Source organism: Hyla sarda, unplaced genomic scaffold (assembly GCF_029499605.1).
Source record: "Hyla sarda isolate aHylSar1 unplaced genomic scaffold, aHylSar1.hap1 scaffold_222, whole genome shotgun sequence".
NCBI lineage: Eukaryota > Metazoa > Chordata > Amphibia > Anura > Hylidae > Hyla > Hyla sarda.
Window position 1 is genome coordinate 62,364 of NW_026608895.1, and position 14,558 is coordinate 76,921.

Here is a 14,558-nt window from a genome sequence, read left to right on the forward strand (position 1 = left end):
TCCCTTCCCCAATATCGCGCCACACCCCTACCCCTTAATTCCCTGGTTGAACTTGATGGACATATGTCTTTTTTCGACCGTACTAACTATGTAACTATGTAACATAACATGGGGGGGGGGGGTCTCCTGGCTGTTCACACAGGTGTGTCATTGCTGTACATTGACCATGCATTGCTTCTGTGGTATTGCAAAGGCAAAGACAAATGCTTCCAGCCATCCATTGCACTAATGGATTGGTCATCAGCTGGCTGTCTATGTCCCGCATCAATATAGACCAAAGTACAGAGGGTTAGGCTATGCTATTGTGCACCTACCTGATGCATCAGAAGGTGCGAGGCCCTTGCTAAATTCTGTGCACAGACTTTGAGATCTATACTTTAGACTGTATCTAAACCTGCTCCAACATGGACTGACATTCTGGCCTACTTTCAGCCGATGCGACTTGTCTGTCGCTGAACAGTCGCTTTTTATGTATTCAGCACCTATGTATAATGTTGTAAAAATGCTCTAGAAGCTAAAGTCGCAGAAATGTCACACATATTTGGCCTGCAACTTTCTGTGCGACAAATTCAGACAGGAAAAATCAGTATAAATCCTTAGAAAATTATCCCCCAGTGTCTCCATCTGCTGGCGGTATTGAATAAGCATTGCTGCACTGATGGGGTATGCATTAGACGAAAAAAAAGAAGAAAAAGAAGAATAATACGCCCAGAAAAGAGGCGAAAAGGAGAAAAACGTAAAAAAACGTGAAAAAAAAGTAAGAGGAAGAGAAGGGAAAAAAAGGTGGAAATGGGTTTAAAAGTGATTTCGGCGGAGAAATATATATATATATATATATATATATATATATATATATATATACGCGCACACACACACATATATATAAACGTATTCTCCGTTGAGATATTGCAGCCGCTGCTGTGTCCAGGCCCAGGAGCCTTAGCACTGTGCTGTGATGTCACTCAATACCACTGACATCACTAGGTGTAAACAACATCTCTCCTTTGCTGTGTATGTGACTATGGAGCTGTTTGGTGATGTCGTCTATTATGGCCTTCATAGAAGCAACAGGAGATTGTTGCATCCATCTAGAACCCTCAGAACTACAGTGCTATGATGTCACTCACTTCCACAGGCCTTGCAGAGTGTAAACAACAACAACCCAGCTTTGTTGTGTATGTAACCATAGGGATTTGTGATGTCACCTAGAACCTTCACAGCAGCGACAGCTTTATGAGGAGCATCAGCACTGCTCTGCCTGAGCAGAACCATCACCGCCATAGGTTGTCAAATAACCCGGATTTAACCCACACAGGTAAGTCCAATGGGGTGCAGGCATGTCCTCTATGCTTACAGCTTCCCGTGGGTGTTGGTTTGATACCGTTTGGGGACAGCCAAGGAGGCATCTGCAGGCAACAAAGGTAGGTGTGTGCTTGTGTGTGTGTTTCCTATGCAGATCCTAAGCCCAGTGTCACATGCAAGTAGGAGGAGTAAGAAGGGTTCCTGGCAAATCCGGGTTATGGATTGCATTTAAAAAGGCCCCGTGGGAGTGCAATGGGCCCCTGTCTTGCTGCTTAGCAATAATGGTATGGGTTTAGGTTCTGCTGTGTGTACTGGTGGTTGACTGCCCCCCAGCCCAGAGTGTGCATGGAAAATTGTCTGGCAGCCTCCCTGACAGCAAGCAGTGATAGTGCCCATGAAGGGCACCTTGTTGGGCCCGCCCCTTTCACGGTTATCGCTTCTCGGCCTTTTGGCTAAGATCAAGTGTAGTATCTGTTCTTATCAGTTTAATATCTGATACGTCCCCTATCTGGGGACCATATATTAAATGGATTTTTGAGAACGGGGGCCGATTTCGAAGCTTGCTTCCGTCGCCCTATGCATTGACCCGATATGGCAGTATCTTCGGGTACAGTGCACCACCCCCTTACAGGGTTAAAAAGAAAGATTCCTACTTTCATTGCTACCTGCTTGCTGGCTAGCCAGCTAGCCAGCCCTGTGGGCCTTGCTGCTGCTGCAGCCAAAAAACAAAAGGTGGTGCTGCTGCTGCTTCTGCTGCTTCTGCTTCTGCTTGTGTCTGGCCGCTGTTGGAGCGTCCAGGCACAGGACTTCTGCTGCTGCTGACTAAATGGCCTCCTTAATTGGATCATTTGAGTAGCCAGCACACCTGTGCAGGTAGGGCATGACATGATAGGCAGCTGCCTTGATAGCGGGTGGGTGCTGAATGTTCCTAATTGACAAAATAAGATTAATGCTTATGAAGAAATATAAAATCTCATCCCTTCCCCAATATCGCGCCACACCCCTACCCCTTAATTCCCTGGTTGAACTTGATGGACATATGTCTTTTTTCGACCGTACTAACTATGTAACTATGTAACATAACATGGGGGGGGTCTCCTGGCTGTTCACACAGGTGTGTCATTGCTGTACATTGACCATGCATTGCTTCTGTGGTATTGCAAAGGCAAAGACAAATGCTTCCAGCCATCCATTGCACTAATGGATTGGTCATCAGCTGGCTGTCTATGTCCCGCATCAATATAGACCAAAGTACAGAGGGTTAGGCTATGCTATTGTGCACCTACCTGATGCATCAGAAGGTGCGAGGCCCTTGCTAAATTCTGTGCACAGACTTTGAGATCTATACTTTAGACTGTATCTAAACCTGCTCCAACATGGACTGACATTCTGGCCTACTTTCAGCCGATGCGACTTGTCTGTCGCTGAACAGTCGCTTTTTATGTATTCAGCACCTATGTATAATGTTGTAAAAATGCTCTAGAAGCTAAAGTCGCAGAAATGTCACACATATTTGGCCTGCAACTTTCTGTGCGACAAATTCAGACAGGAAAAATCAGTATAAATCCTTAGAAAATTATCCCCCAGTGTCTCCATCTGCTGGCGGTATTGAATAAGCATTGCTGCACTGATGGGGTATGCATTAGACGAAAAAAAAGAAGAAAAAGAAGAATAATACGCCCAGAAAAGAGGCGAAAAGGAGAAAAACGTAAAAAAACGTGAAAAAAAAGTAAGAGGAAGAGAAGGGAAAAAAAGGTGGAAATGGGTTTAAAAGTGATTTCGGCGGAGAAATATATATATATATATATATATATATATATATATATATATATATATATGCGCACACACACACATATATATAAACGTATTCTCCGTTGAGATATTGCAGCCGCTGCTGTGTCCAGGCCCAGGAGCCTTAGCACTGTGCTGTGATGTCACTCAATACCACTGACATCACTAGGTGTAAACAACATCTCTCCTTTGCTGTGTATGTGACTATGGAGCTGTTTGGTGATGTCGTCTATTATGGCCTTCATAGAAGCAACAGGAGATTGTTGCATCCATCTAGAACCCTCAGAACTACAGTGCTATGATGTCACTCACTTCCACAGGCCTTGCAGAGTGTAAACAACAACAACCCAGCTTTGTTGTGTATGTAACCATAGGGATTTGTGATGTCACCTAGAACCTTCACAGCAGCGACAGCTTTATGAGGAGCATCAGCACTGCTCTGCCTGAGCAGAACCATCACCGCCATAGGTTGTCAAATAACCCGGATTTAACCCACACAGGTAAGTCCAATGGGGTGCAGGCATGTCCTCTATGCTTACAGCTTCCCGTGGGTGTTGGTTTGATACCGTTTGGGGACAGCCAAGGAGGCATCTGCAGGCAACAAAGGTAGGTGTGTGCTTGTGTGTGTGTTTCCTATGCAGATCCTAAGCCCAGTGTCACATGCAAGTAGGAGGAGTAAGAAGGGTTCCTGGCAAATCCGGGTTATGGATTGCATTTAAAAAGGCCCCGTGGGAGTGCAATGGGCCCCTGTCTTGCTGCTTAGCAATAATGGTATGGGTTTAGGTTCTGCTGTGTGTACTGGTGGTTGACTGCCCCCCAGCCCAGAGTGTGCATGGAAAATTGTCTGGCAGCCTCCCTGACAGCAAGCAGTGATAGTGCCCATGAAGGGCACCTTGTTGGGCCCGCCCCTTTCACGGTTATCGCTTCTCGGCCTTTTGGCTAAGATCAAGTGTAGTATCTGTTCTTATCAGTTTAATATCTGATACGTCCCCTATCTGGGGACCATATATTAAATGGATTTTTGAGAACGGGGGCCGATTTCGAAGCTTGCTTCCGTCGCCCTATGCATTGACCCGATATGGCAGTATCTTCGGGTACAGTGCACCACCCCCTTACAGGGTTAAAAAGAAAGATTCCTACTTTCATTGCTACCTGCTTGCTGGCTAGCCAGCTAGCCAGCCCTGTGGGCCTTGCTGCTGCTGCAGCCAAAAAACAAAAGGTGGTGCTGCTGCTGCTTCTGCTGCTTCTGCTTCTGCTTGTGTCTGGCCGCTGTTGGAGCGTCCAGGCACAGGACTTCTGCTGCTGCTGACTAAATGGCCTCCTTAATTGGATCATTTGAGTAGCCAGCACACCTGTGCAGGTAGGGCATGACATGATAGGCAGCTGCCTTGATAGCGGGTGGGTGCTGAATGTTCCTAATTGACAAAATAAGATTAATGCTTATGAAGAAATATAAAATCTCATCCCTTCCCCAATATCGCGCCACACCCCTACCCCTTAATTCCCTGGTTGAACTTGATGGACATATGTCTTTTTTCGACCGTACTAACTATGTAACTATGTAACATAACATGGGGGGGGGGGGGGTCTCCTGGCTGTTCACACAGGTGTGTCATTGCTGTACATTGACCATGCATTGCTTCTGTGGTATTGCAAAGGCAAAGACAAATGCTTCCAGCCATCCATTGCACTAATGGATTGGTCATCAGCTGGCTGTCTATGTCCCGCATCAATATAGACCAAAGTACAGAGGGTTAGGCTATGCTATTGTGCACCTACCTGATGCATCAGAAGGTGCGAGGCCCTTGCTAAATTCTGTGCACAGACTTTGAGATCTATACTTTAGACTGTATCTAAACCTGCTCCAACATGGACTGACATTCTGGCCTACTTTCAGCCGATGCGACTTGTCTGTCGCTGAACAGTCGCTTTTTATGTATTCAGCACCTATGTATAATGTTGTAAAAATGCTCTAGAAGCTAAAGTCGCAGAAATGTCACACATATTTGGCCTGCAACTTTCTGTGCGACAAATTCAGACAGGAAAAATCAGTATAAATCCTTAGAAAATTATCCCCCAGTGTCTCCATCTGCTGGCGGTATTGAATAAGCATTGCTGCACTGATGGGGTATGCATTAGACGAAAAAAAAGAAGAAAAAGAAGAATAATACGCCCAGAAAAGAGGCGAAAAGGAGAAAAACGTAAAAAAACGTGAAAAAAAAGTAAGAGGAAGAGAAGGGAAAAAAAGGTGGAAATGGGTTTAAAAGTGATTTCGGCGGAGAAATATATATATATATATATATATATATATATATATACGCGCACACACACACATATATATAAACGTATTCTCCGTTGAGATATTGCAGCCGCTGCTGTGTCCAGGCCCAGGAGCCTTAGCACTGTGCTGTGATGTCACTCAATACCACTGACATCACTAGGTGTAAACAACATCTCTCCTTTGCTGTGTATGTGACTATGGAGCTGTTTGGTGATGTCGTCTATTATGGCCTTCATAGAAGCAACAGGAGATTGTTGCATCCATCTAGAACCCTCAGAACTACAGTGCTATGATGTCACTCACTTCCACAGGCCTTGCAGAGTGTAAACAACAACAACCCAGCTTTGTTGTGTATGTAACCATAGGGATTTGTGATGTCACCTAGAACCTTCACAGCAGCGACAGCTTTATGAGGAGCATCAGCACTGCTCTGCCTGAGCAGAACCATCACCGCCATAGGTTGTCAAATAACCCGGATTTAACCCACACAGGTAAGTCCAATGGGGTGCAGGCATGTCCTCTATGCTTACAGCTTCCCGTGGGTGTTGGTTTGATACCGTTTGGGGACAGCCAAGGAGGCATCTGCAGGCAACAAAGGTAGGTGTGTGCTTGTGTGTGTGTTTCCTATGCAGATCCTAAGCCCAGTGTCACATGCAAGTAGGAGGAGTAAGAAGGGTTCCTGGCAAATCCGGGTTATGGATTGCATTTAAAAAGGCCCCGTGGGAGTGCAATGGGCCCCTGTCTTGCTGCTTAGCAATAATGGTATGGGTTTAGGTTCTGCTGTGTGTACTGGTGGTTGACTGCCCCCCAGCCCAGAGTGTGCATGGAAAATTGTCTGGCAGCCTCCCTGACAGCAAGCAGTGATAGTGCCCATGAAGGGCACCTTGTTGGGCCCGCCCCTTTCACTGTTATCGCTTCTCGGCCTTTTGGCTAAGATCAAGTGTAGTATCTGTTCTTATCAGTTTAATATCTGATACGTCCCCTATCTGGGGACCATATATTAAATGGATTTTTGAGAACGGGGGCCGATTTCGAAGCTTGCTTCCGTCGCCCTATGCATTGACCCGATATGGCAGTATCTTCGGGTACAGTGCACCACCCCCTTACAGGGTTAAAAAGAAAGATTCCTACTTTCATTGCTACCTGCTTGCTGGCTAGCCAGCTAGCCAGCCCTGTGGGCCTTGCTGCTGCTGCAGCCAAAAAACAAAAGGTGGTGCTGCTGCTGCTTCTGCTGCTTCTGCTTCTGCTTGTGTCTGGCCGCTGTTGGAGCGTCCAGGCACAGGACTTCTGCTGCTGCTGACTAAATGGCCTCCTTAATTGGATCATTTGAGTAGCCAGCACACCTGTGCAGGTAGGGCATGACATGATAGGCAGCTGCCTTGATAGCGGGTGGGTGCTGAATGTTCCTAATTGACAAAATAAGATTAATGCTTATGAAGAAATATAAAATCTCATCCCTTCCCCAATATCGCGCCACACCCCTACCCCTTAATTCCCTGGTTGAACTTGATGGACATATGTCTTTTTTCGACCGTACTAACTATGTAACTATGTAACATAACATGGGGGGGGGGGGGGGGGTCTCCTGGCTGTTCACACAGGTGTGTCATTGCTGTACATTGACCATGCATTGCTTCTGTGGTATTGCAAAGGCAAAGACAAATGCTTCCAGCCATCCATTGCACTAATGGATTGGTCATCAGCTGGCTGTCTATGTCCCGCATCAATATAGACCAAAGTACAGAGGGTTAGGCTATGCTATTGTGCACCTACCTGATGCATCAGAAGGTGCGAGGCCCTTGCTAAATTCTGTGCACAGACTTTGAGATCTATACTTTAGACTGTATCTAAACCTGCTCCAACATGGACTGACATTCTGGCCTACTTTCAGCCGATGCGACTTGTCTGTCGCTGAACAGTCGCTTTTTATGTATTCAGCACCTATGTATAATGTTGTAAAAATGCTCTAGAAGCTAAAGTCGCAGAAATGTCACACATATTTGGCCTGCAACTTTCTGTGCGACAAATTCAGACAGGAAAAATCAGTATAAATCCTTAGAAAATTATCCCCCAGTGTCTCCATCTGCTGGCGGTATTGAATAAGCATTGCTGCACTGATGGGGTATGCATTAGACGAAAAAAAAGAAGAAAAAGAAGAATAATACGCCCAGAAAAGAGGCGAAAAGGAGAAAAACGTAAAAAAACGTGAAAAAAAAGTAAGAGGAAGAGAAGGGAAAAAAAGGTGGAAATGGGTTTAAAAGTGATTTCGGCGGGGAAATATATATATATATATATATATATATATATATATACGCGCACACACACACATATATATAAATGTATTCTCCGTTGAGATATTGCAGCCGCCGCTGTGTCCAGGCCCAGGAGCCTTAGCACTGTGCTGTGATGTCACTCAATACCACTGACATCACTAGGTGTAAACAACATCTCTCCTTTGCTGTGTATGTGACTATGGAGCTGTTTGGTGATGTCGTCTATTATGGCCTTCATAGAAGCAACAGGAGATTGTTGCATCCATCTAGAACCCTCAGAACTACAGTGCTATGATGTCACTCACTTCCACAGGCCTTGCAGAGTGTAAACAACAACAACCCAGCTTTGTTGTGTATGTAACCATAGGGATTTGTGATGTCACCTAGAACCTTCACAGCAGCGACAGCTTTATGAGGAGCATCAGCACTGCTCTGCCTGAGCAGAACCATCACCGCCATAGGTTGTCAAATAACCCGGATTTAACCCACACAGGTAAGTCCAATGGGGTGCAGGCATGTCCTCTATGCTTACAGCTTCCCGTGGGTGTTGGTTTGATACCGTTTGGGGACAGCCAAGGAGGCATCTGCAGGCAACAAAGGTAGGTGTGTGCTTGTGTGTGTGTTTCCTATGCAGATCCTAAGCCCAGTGTCACATGCAAGTAGGAGGAGTAAGAAGGGTTCCTGGCAAATCCGGGTTATGGATTGCATTTAAAAAGGCCCCGTGGGAGTGCAATGGGCCCCTGTCTTGCTGCTTAGCAATAATGGTATGGGTTTAGGTTCTGCTGTGTGTACTGGTGGTTGACTGCCCCCCAGCCCAGAGTGTGCATGGAAAATTGTCTGGCAGCCTCCCTGACAGCAAGCAGTGATAGTGCCCATGAAGGGCACCTTGTTGGGCCCGCCCCTTTCACGGTTATCGCTTCTCGGCCTTTTGGCTAAGATCAAGTGTAGTATCTGTTCTTATCAGTTTAATATCTGATACGTCCCCTATCTGGGGACCATATATTAAATGGATTTTTGAGAACGGGGGCCGATTTCGAAGCTTGCTTCCGTCGCCCTATGCATTGACCCGATATGGCAGTATCTTCGGGTACAGTGCACCACCCCCTTACAGGGTTAAAAAGAAAGATTCCTACTTTCATTGCTACCTGCTTGCTGGCTAGCCAGCTAGCCAGCCCTGTGGGCCTTGCTGCTGCTGCAGCCAAAAAACAAAAGGTGGTGCTGCTGCTGCTTCTGCTGCTTCTGCTTCTGCTTGTGTCTGGCCGCTGTTGGAGCGTCCAGGCACAGGACTTCTGCTGCTGCTGACTAAATGGCCTCCTTAATTGGATCATTTGAGTAGCCAGCACACCTGTGCAGGTAGGGCATGACATGATAGGCAGCTGCCTTGATAGCGGGTGGGTGCTGAATGTTCCTAATTGACAAAATAAGATTAATGCTTATGAAGAAATATAAAATCTCATCCCTTCCCCAATATCGCGCCACACCCCTACCCCTTAATTCCCTGGTTGAACTTGATGGACATATGTCTTTTTTCGACCGTACTAACTATGTAACTATGTAACATAACATGGGGGGGGGGGGGGGTCTCCTGGCTGTTCACACAGGTGTGTCATTGCTGTACATTGACCATGCATTGCTTCTGTGGTATTGCAAAGGCAAAGACAAATGCTTCCAGCCATCCATTGCACTAATGGATTGGTCATCAGCTGGCTGTCTATGTCCCGCATCAATATAGACCAAAGTACAGAGGGTTAGGCTATGCTATTGTGCACCTACCTGATGCATCAGAAGGTGCGAGGCCCTTGCTAAATTCTGTGCACAGACTTTGAGATCTATACTTTAGACTGTATCTAAACCTGCTCCAACATGGACTGACATTCTGGCCTACTTTCAGCCGATGCGACTTGTCTGTCGCTGAACAGTCGCTTTTTATGTATTCAGCACCTATGTATAATGTTGTAAAAATGCTCTAGAAGCTAAAGTCGCAGAAATGTCACACATATTTGGCCTGCAACTTTCTGTGCGACAAATTCAGACAGGAAAAATCAGTATAAATCCTTAGAAAATTATCCCCCAGTGTCTCCATCTGCTGGCGGTATTGAATAAGCATTGCTGCACTGATGGGGTATGCATTAGATGAAAAAAAAGAAGAAAAAGAAGAATAATACGCCCAGAAAAGAGGCGAAAAGGAGAAAAACGTAAAAAAACGTGAAAAAAAAGTAAGAGGAAGAGAAGGGAAAAAAAGGTGGAAATGGGTTTAAAAGTGATTTCGGCGGAGAAATATATATATATATATATATATATATATATACGCGCACACACACACATATATATAAACGTATTCTCCGTTGAGATATTGCAGCCGCTGCTGTGTCCAGGCCCAGGAGCCTTAGCACTGTGCTGTGATGTCACTCAATACCACTGACATCACTAGGTGTAAACAACATCTCTCCTTTGCTGTGTATGTGACTATGGAGCTGTTTGGTGATGTCGTCTATTATGGCCTTCATAGAAGCAACAGGAGATTGTTGCATCCATCTAGAACCCTCAGAACTACAGTGCTATGATGTCACTCACTTCCACAGGCCTTGCAGAGTGTAAACAACAACAACCCAGCTTTGTTGTGTATGTAACCATAGGGATTTGTGATGTCACCTAGAACCTTCACAGCAGCGACAGCTTTATGAGGAGCATCAGCACTGCTCTGCCTGAGCAGAACCATCACCGCCATAGGTTGTCAAATAACCCGGATTTAACCCACACAGGTAAGTCCAATGGGGTGCAGGCATGTCCTCTATGCTTACAGCTTCCCGTGGGTGTTGGTTTGATACCGTTTGGGGACAGCCAAGGAGGCATCTGCAGGCAACAAAGGTAGGTGTGTGCTTGTGTGTGTTTCCTATGCAGATCCTAAGCCCAGTGTCACATGCAAGTAGGAGGAGTAAGAAGGGTTCCTGGCAAATCCGGGTTATGGATTGCATTTAAAAAGGCCCCGTGGGAGTGCAATGGGCCCCTGTCTTGCTGCTTAGCAATAATGGTATGGGTTTAGGTTCTGCTGTGTGTACTGGTGGTTGACTGCCCCCCAGCCCAGAGTGTGCATGGAAAATTGTCTGGCAGCCTCCCTGACAGCAAGCAGTGATAGTGCCCATGAAGGGCACCTTGTTGGGCCCGCCCCTTTCACGGTTATCGCTTCTCGGCCTTTTGGCTAAGATCAAGTGTAGTATCTGTTCTTATCAGTTTAATATCTGATACGTCCCCTATCTGGGGACCATATATTAAATGGATTTTTGAGAACGGGGGCCGATTTCGAAGCTTGCTTCCGTCGCCCTATGCATTGACCCGATATGGCAGTATCTTCGGGTACAGTGCACCACCCCCTTACAGGGTTAAAAAGAAAGATTCCTACTTTCATTGCTACCTGCTTGCTGGCTAGCCAGCTAGCCAGCCCTGTGGGCCTTGCTGCTGCTGCAGCCAAAAAACAAAAGGTGGTGCTGCTGCTGCTTCTGCTGCTTCTGCTTCTGCTTGTGTCTGGCCGCTGTTGGAGCGTCCAGGCACAGGACTTCTGCTGCTGCTGACTAAATGGCCTCCTTAATTGGATCATTTGAGTAGCCAGCACACCTGTGCAGGTAGGGCATGACATGATAGGCAGCTGCCTTGATAGCGGGTGGGTGCTGAATGTTCCTAATTGACAAAATAAGATTAATGCTTATGAAGAAATATAAAATCTCATCCCTTCCCCAATATCGCGCCACACCCCTACCCCTTAATTCCCTGGTTGAACTTGATGGACATATGTCTTTTTTCGACCGTACTAACTATGTAACTATGTAACATAACATGGGGGGGGGGGGGGGTCTCCTGGCTGTTCACACAGGTGTGTCATTGCTGTACATTGACCATGCATTGCTTCTGTGGTATTGCAAAGGCAAAGACAAATGCTTCCAGCCATCCATTGCACTAATGGATTGGTCATCAGCTGGCTGTCTATGTCCCGCATCAATATAGACCAAAGTACAGAGGGTTAGGCTATGCTATTGTGCACCTACCTGATGCATCAGAAGGTGCGAGGCCCTTGCTAAAATCTGTGCACAGACTTTGAGATCTATACTTTAGACTGTATCTAAACCTGCTCCAACATGGACTGACATTCTGGCCTACTTTCAGCCGATGCGACTTGTCTGTCGCTGAACAGTCGCTTTTTATGTATTCAGCACCTATGTATAATGTTGTAAAAATGCTCTAGAAGCTAAAGTCGCAGAAATGTCACACATATTTGGCCTGCAACTTTCTGTGCGACAAATTCAGACAGGAAAAATCAGTATAAATCCTTAGAAAATTATCCCCCAGTGTCTCCATCTGCTGGCGGTATTGAATAAGCATTGCTGCACTGATGGGGTATGCATTAGACGAAAAAAAAGAAGAAAAAGAAGAATAATACGCCCAGAAAAGAGGCGAAAAGGAGAAAAACGTAAAAAAACGTGAAAAAAAAGTAAGAGGAAGAGAAGGGAAAAAAAGGTGGAAATGGGTTTAAAAGTGATTTCGGCGGAGAAATATATATATATATATATATATATATATATATATATATATATATATACGCGCACACACACACATATATATAAACGTATTCTCCGTTGAGATATTGCAGCCGCTGCTGTGTCCAGGCCCAGGAGCCTTAGCACTGTGCTGTGATGTCACTCAATACCACTGACATCACTAGGTGTAAACAACATCTCTCCTTTGCTGTGTATGTGACTATGGAGCTGTTTGGTGATGTCGTCTATTATGGCCTTCATAGAAGCAACAGGAGATTGTTGCATCCATCTAGAACCCTCAGAACTACAGTGCTATGATGTCACTCACTTCCACAGGCCTTGCAGAGTGTAAACAACAACAACCCAGCTTTGTTGTGTATGTAACCATAGGGATTTGTGATGTCACCTAGAACCTTCACAGCAGCGACAGCTTTATGAGGAGCATCAGCACTGCTCTGCCTGAGCAGAACCATCACCGCCATAGGTTGTCAAATAACCCGGATTTAACCCACACAGGTAAGTCCAATGGGGTGCAGGCATGTCCTCTATGCTTACAGCTTCCCGTGGGTGTTGGTTTGATACCGTTTGGGGACAGCCAAGGAGGCATCTGCAGGCAACAAAGGTAGGTGTGTGCTTGTGTGTGTGTTTCCTATGCAGATCCTAAGCCCAGTGTCACATGCAAGTAGGAGGAGTAAGAAGGGTTCCTGGCAAATCCGGGTTATGGATTGCATTTAAAAAGGCCCCGTGGGAGTGCAATGGGCCCCTGTCTTGCTGCTTAGCAATAATGGTATGGGTTTAGGTTCTGCTGTGTGTACTGGTGGTTGACTGCCCCCCAGCCCAGAGTGTGCATGGAAAATTGTCTGGCAGCCTCCCTGACAGCAAGCAGTGATAGTGCCCATGAAGGGCACCTTGTTGGGCCCGCCCCTTTCACGGTTATCGCTTCTCGGCCTTTTGGCTAAGATCAAGTGTAGTATCTGTTCTTATCAGTTTAATATCTGATACGTCCCCTATCTGGGGACCATATATTAAATGGATTTTGAGAACGGGGGCCGATTTCGAAGCTTGCTTCCGTCGCCCTATGCATTGACCCGATATGGCAGTATCTTCGGGTACAGTGCACCACCCCCTTACAGGGTTAAAAAGAAAGATTCCTACTTTCATTGCTACCTGCTTGCTGGCTAGCCAGCTAGCCAGCCCTGTGGGCCTTGCTGCTGCTGCAGCCAAAAAACAAAAGGTGGTGCTGCTGCTGCTTCTGCTGCTTCTGCTTCTGCTTGTGTCTGGCCGCTGTTGGAGCGTCCAGGCACAGGACTTCTGCTGCTGCTGACTAAATGGCCTCCTTAATTGGATCATTTGAGTAGCCAGCACACCTGTGCAGGTAGGGCATGACATGATAGGCAGCTGCCTTGATAGCGGGTGGGTGCTGAATGTTCCTAATTGACAAAATAAGATTAATGCTTATGAAGAAATATAAAATCTCATCCCTTCCCCAATATCGCGCCACACCCCTACCCCTTAATTCCCTGGTTGAACTTGATGGACATATGTCTTTTTCGACCGTACTAACTATGTAACTATGTAACATAACATGGGGGGGGGGGGGGGGGGTCTCCTGGCTGTTCACACAGGTGTGTCATTGCTGTACATTGACCATGCATTGCTTCTGTGGTATTGCAAAGGCAAAGACAAATGCTTCCAGCCATCCATTGCACTAATGGATTGGTCATCAGCTGGCTGTCTATGTCCCGCATCAATATAGACCAAAGTACAGAGGGTTAGGCTATGCTATTGTGCACCTACCTGATGCATCAGAAGGTGCGAGGCCCTTGCTAAATTCTGTGCACAGACTTTGAGATCTATACTTTAGACTGTATCTAAACCTGCTCCAACATGGACTGACATTCTGGCCTACTTTCAGCCGATGCGACTTGTCTGTCGCTGAACAGTCGCTTTTTATGTATTCAGCACCTATGTATAATGTTGTAAAAATGCTCTAGAAGCTAAAGTCGCAGAAATGTCACACATATTTGGCCTGCAACTTTCTGTGCGACAAATTCAGACAGGAAAAATCAGTATAAATCCTTAGAAAATTATCCCCCAGTGTCTCCATCTGCTGGCGGTATTGAATAAGCCATTGCTGCACTGATGGGGTATGCATTAGACGAAAAAAAAGAAGAAAAAGAAGAATAATACGCCCAGAAAAGAGGCGAAAAGGAGAAAAACGTAAAAAAACGTGAAAAAAAAGTAAGAGGAAGAGAAGGGAAAAAAAGGTGGAAATGGGTTTAAAAGTGATTTCGGCGGAGAAATATATATATATATATATATATATATATATATATATATACGCGCACACACACACATATATATAAACGTATTCTCCGTTGA

General features: G+C 45.8%; 6 non-coding genes across 6 annotated transcripts; all 6 read left to right on the forward strand.

Annotated features, from left to right (window-relative positions):
* The first annotated feature begins 1,734 nt into the window (after positions 1-1,734).
* On the forward strand, positions 1,735-1,925 carry LOC130320856 (U2 spliceosomal RNA). The gene has a single exon (XR_008866679.1). It is a non-coding gene; the product is annotated as a U2 spliceosomal RNA (small nuclear RNA).
* Positions 1,926-4,012: 2,087 nt separating this feature from the next.
* Positions 4,013-4,203, forward strand: LOC130320857 (U2 spliceosomal RNA). Its single transcript, XR_008866680.1, has one exon. It is a non-coding gene; the product is annotated as a U2 spliceosomal RNA (small nuclear RNA).
* A 2,081-nt stretch (positions 4,204-6,284) lies between these two features.
* Positions 6,285-6,475, forward strand: LOC130320859 (U2 spliceosomal RNA). The gene has a single exon (XR_008866681.1). It is a non-coding gene; the product is annotated as a U2 spliceosomal RNA (small nuclear RNA).
* A 2,084-nt stretch (positions 6,476-8,559) lies between these two features.
* Positions 8,560-8,750, forward strand: LOC130320860 (U2 spliceosomal RNA). Its single transcript, XR_008866682.1, has one exon. It is a non-coding gene; the product is annotated as a U2 spliceosomal RNA (small nuclear RNA).
* A 2,076-nt stretch (positions 8,751-10,826) lies between these two features.
* Positions 10,827-11,017, forward strand: LOC130320861 (U2 spliceosomal RNA). The gene has a single exon (XR_008866683.1). It is a non-coding gene; the product is annotated as a U2 spliceosomal RNA (small nuclear RNA).
* A 2,094-nt stretch (positions 11,018-13,111) lies between these two features.
* On the forward strand, positions 13,112-13,301 carry LOC130320796 (U2 spliceosomal RNA). The gene has a single exon (XR_008866643.1). It is a non-coding gene; the product is annotated as a U2 spliceosomal RNA (small nuclear RNA).
* Positions 13,302-14,558: the final 1,257 nt, after the last annotated feature.